At 33.0% G+C, this 4856-nt stretch overlaps 1 pseudogene; it reads right to left on the bottom strand.

Moving 5' to 3' along the window:
* Positions 1–3334: 3334 nt before the first annotated feature.
* On the bottom strand, positions 3335–4493 carry LOC102118981 (probable ribosome biogenesis protein RLP24 pseudogene; annotated as a pseudogene).
* Between the last annotated feature and the right edge of the window lie 363 nt (positions 4494–4856).

Below are 4856 nucleotides of genomic sequence, written 5' to 3'. Positions count from 1 at the left end.
AATTACCTCCCCCTGGGTCCCTCCCACAACACGTGGAAATTCTGAGAGATACAATTCAAGTTGAGATTTGGGTGGGGACACAGTCAACCTGTATCAGGTACTTAGCAAATTTAATTCCATCAGCTACTTTAATTCCCCTTTGTGATATAACGTAACACATTTGCAGTTTCCTGGAATTAGGACATGAACACCCTCAGGAAGCCATTATTCTGCCTACTGTACTAAGATAAAAATTTCCCCCAGCTTTATTCTGCTATAATTAACAAATAAAAACTGTATATACTTAGTGTTCAACATGAGATTTTAATATATGTATACTTGTGAAATGATTAAATCAAGATAGATATTTAATACTGCCAAAAATCTCTGTCCATGAGCCAGGATCTCATAAGCCTATCAATTTAAACCCTAGGTACATATGATCTAGTTTATAGAGTTTATTCAGTACAATAATCTTCATTTTCTGTAAAGATACAACTATATGCAGTTGTAGAAAAACAAGAAGCACAGCCTATAAACAGTTTGGATGAGCTGAGTCAGCAATATACAGAAGACCCCTGAATTAGGTAAATAACTAAACCAGATGATACGCAGCATTTTCAAACTTTGCAAATCTCCTAAGGACCTGCAGAGATCTATTCTTTCCATTTATACCTTCTCAGCCACCATGAAGCAATAGAGGCTTAACTTTTATTAGGGTACAGATATTAGCAGGAAGAAAATGTTTTCTCATCAAAACTATAAGATTCTTACAAGTTAGCCTTGAACATCTCTGAATATAGAACTATATCTTTTAAAAATTAAGAAAAAAGAAGGATCACTGATTGCCCTGGTTTCTCCTGACAAGCAAAAGCTATACTTACATTAAACCTTCACTAACAATATTTTTAAAAACTTATAAATATCTACTAAATGTAAAGGTGGTAGTAAGAATTATTTTTACTTTACTGATGAAAAACCACTGACAAGATTTTTTAAGGCAAGTTTACTAATATTACTAAGTTTATTTTGTTAGGAATAGATACACACAGTACTGCAAGTAGTTTTTTGCCATGCATTTTTTTCTTTGGTGGATTAAAAATACTAAAAGAATCTTTATAAACATGGATGAAAAATAATATTCCAAAGGAAAGTCATGTCTAATGGACTAGTTTCTATGCATTAAAATATATCTGGATCACAGCTTTCACCTCAGCCAGAATAAAGTAGCATGGATCAGATTTACTCTCCCACTTGAAAGAAATTTAAAAACACACAAAATATATGAAATAACAATTTTTAAGATACTGGGTATCAAGTAATTCAAGAGACAATAATTCCTAAAAGATGAAAAATGAATAGAGTGAGTCTTGCAATTACCCAAACTTCTACCTTAAGAGATTTTGCAGGCCACAGTATAGGGTGGCAAAACCCAAGTGGAGCCCAGTGGACTCCCTGAAGAGAAAGAACTGAGTCTGGGTGGACTTGCAGCTAGGCTTACTAATGTAGTGTGGAGTTTATAATTTATGTAAAATGTAAAGCACATGACAATAGCACAAATATCCAGAGGCGAGAAACGGGAGAAAAAAATACATAAATTTATGAGAATTAAGAATGTATAAGACTCTTGTACAGTATATGAGATGTTAAAATATCACTTGAAGAAAGGCTGTGATAAGTTAAAGATATGTGTACTATAAACTCTAAAGCAACCACTAAAACAATAAAACAGCAAACTATAGCTTATAGGCCAACAAAGGATATAAAATGAAATCACAAAAAAAATGTGGTTAATCCAAATGAATTTTTTTTAAAAGAGGAGAATATAGAAAACACAGACAATGCGGGACAAACAGAAAGCAATAGCAGGGTGATAAATATAAACCGAAAATGATAATCATATTAAATGTAAATGATCTAAACACCCCAATTAGAAGACAGTTTGTCAGATTGAATAAAAATGCAAGGCCCAACTATATGCTGCCTATAAGAGACTTACTTTGAGCATATAGGCATGAACGATTAAAAGTAAATGGCTAGAAAAATATAAACCACATTTAAACTAATCAAAAGATAGCTGGAGCGGCCATAAAAATATCAGATAAAATAAATTTCAGAACCAAGAATGTTATTGGGGATCAGGGTGAGGGAGTTATTTCATAATGATAAAAGGCTCGATCATAACATAACAATCCTAAATATTTATTGCCTAATAGCACACCCATTAGAGCTAAAATTAAAAAGATTGCATACCATGTGCTGGCAAGAAAAAAGATAAGTTGTCTAGAAATGTAACAAGATACAGTCATTTTAAAAAACAGTTTGGCAGTTTTTTTAAATATGTTCTAGCCTTTCCACACCTACATATTCAACCTAAAGAAATGAAACCGTATATTAATACCAAAACTTGCATGTGAATATAAATAGCAGTTTTATTTGTAATAGCCAAAAACTGGAAACAGCCCAAATGTCAAGAAACAAGCAAAAGGATAAACAACTTGTGGTATATCTATACAATGGAATGCCACTCAGCAAAAAAAGGAATGAACTACATGGGTAAATCTCAAAATAATTAAACTCAGTAAAAAAAAAAAAAAAAATCCAAAACAAAAATGAGTACATACTGCATGATTCTATTAATATAAAATTCTAGAAATACAAACTAATTTGTAGTGACAAGAAACAGATTAGTTGTTGCCTAGGTGCAGAGTAGATGGGAGTTGAGAGAAGAGACTGGAGAGAGGGATTGCAAAAGAAAATGTTTGGAGTGATGAATATGTTTATTGTGGTGATGATTTCATGGATATATACATATGTCAAAACGTGTCAAATTGTACTTTTGAAATATGTGTAGTTTATTGTACATCAATTATACCTCAATATAGCTTTAAAAAAAAAAAAAAGAGTGAGGGCCAGGGATAATAATTTCAGTAGACAGCACAGACTGCAGGAAGCTATAATAATTGAGCTGTCTGGCAACCACAGCATATATACAGAGATAAAATTCAAACCATTCCTCTCTTCTAAAACCACCACCACAAACACACTGGCCAAATTTCCACATGTATTAAAATAGCAGTACCATCTTAGGCAGAGATCATTACCCTCACACACAGACACCCATAGCATAGCATGATTTTCACTGACTTGGTTAAATTCTAGGTTTCTTTTTCTTTTTTTCACTTTTTCTTTTTTCTTTTTTTTTTTTACTTTTTAAATGGTTTTATTTTATGTACAAAATAATGAACATATGTTGTACCCATAAATTCTACTTTCCAAAAACAGGAGCTTTTTAAAAGAAAACCACATAATAACTTTTAAAAGGTGCTGGGATTACTCTGCTTCTAGATCGTTGCTGAGCTAGAAAAATGTTTGTTCTACCAGGAATCACAAGTTAGAACTGAATATTCTCCAAAGTGGAAATTCTAGAGTGTAGTGTCACTTCAGGCAAAGATTATTCAGTTCTCATCCCCAACATCCACAACTACCTACGAGAAGGGTTAAACCAGGTTAAAACAGTCCAGCATAATTAGGCTTCATCAATCAATGTCATTATGCTCTTCTAAGATGCAAATAAACCAAAACAGGAAATACTAAAATAAAAATAATATCTGACACTGCCATACAAATTGTTCGTTCCTTTTTGTATCCCCCCCATAACATTAACAAAGAGAATATTTTACTGCAAAGAATATTTTATTTTATACGTCACTAGCCATGAATTTTTGCCATTAGTTACTATACAAATGCTGCCTAGTGCCATTATCCAAATGGCATAACCATTTTGCATCCACAATTCACTTCTATAGTTATAAGCAGAATTTTTGTGATTTACTTAAGTACATATATCAGTGAAGATTTAACACTGAGATGCAATCTAACATCCGTAATATCTGATGTTATGTAGATGGCAATGTAGGAAAGATGTATTTTAATTGCTTTTCATTTAAGTGGCCTTATGTAAAAAATAAAATAATTTAGTAGTTCCAAGTATCCAAAGGGCATTTTCAAATGTACACCAAAGAAATGGTTACAGAGATTTTTAAGGAGCATCTTCCATGTCCACATCCTCTTGTAACTGCTGTACCATTTTCTCTTCCAATTGCTTCCCTTTGCCTGCAAGAGGGACTCAGATAAGATGGATGTCTTGCTTGACTTCTTTGATATCCTGAACTTTCTGTAGCTATTTTTCTTCAATCTGTTCATTATAAATTTAGCTTGGCATTTCTGTTTGATCTCTTCAACTCTCTTCATTGCATCAATAGTTTTATTCCATAGCTCTTGCTGGCATTTGATAGGTTCATTTCTACGTTTTTCAAATTCAAATGAATTATCCACTGTAAGCTCTTTACCAGCTGCTTTCTGGAATGCTTTGGTCCGCCTAACTTTGCGAGGATTGCGCTTCTTTTTGAAGTTTTTATGACATTTATATTTGCAAAATCTGAACATCTTGCAATCATGCCGTGTCCAGGGTAGATGGGCCCCAAACAGAAATAACACTTCTCGATACGCATGTTGAACCCGCATGAGACCCCACCAAAAAAACGCTAAGCTTGAGAGGAAGTGACACCTAAGTTCTAGGTTTCTGCCCTATCAGAGATTTAACTATGAGCTACGATGTATTATGCCTAAAATAGTACAAAAGAATTCAGATGCATTTATCTAATTTAATCATCAAAATAGCCTTCTGAGATATTACCCTCTCCTTATAGATGAGGAAGCTCAGGAAAAGATCTCAATATTTAAGAAATGATAAACCCAGGACTTGAAGCTGTATTTGATCCCAAAATTGAAAATGAATCAGTAAAATATATGCAAACATATCAGTAATTTTGTATTGAAAATATCTGCTGCTCCTTTGAAATCAGTTAGGAAAA

This window comes from Macaca fascicularis, chromosome 5 (assembly GCF_037993035.2).
Source record: "Macaca fascicularis isolate 582-1 chromosome 5, T2T-MFA8v1.1".
Classification (NCBI taxonomy): domain Eukaryota; kingdom Metazoa; phylum Chordata; class Mammalia; order Primates; family Cercopithecidae; genus Macaca; species Macaca fascicularis.
This window is presented reverse-complemented; position numbering and strand designations above follow the sequence as displayed.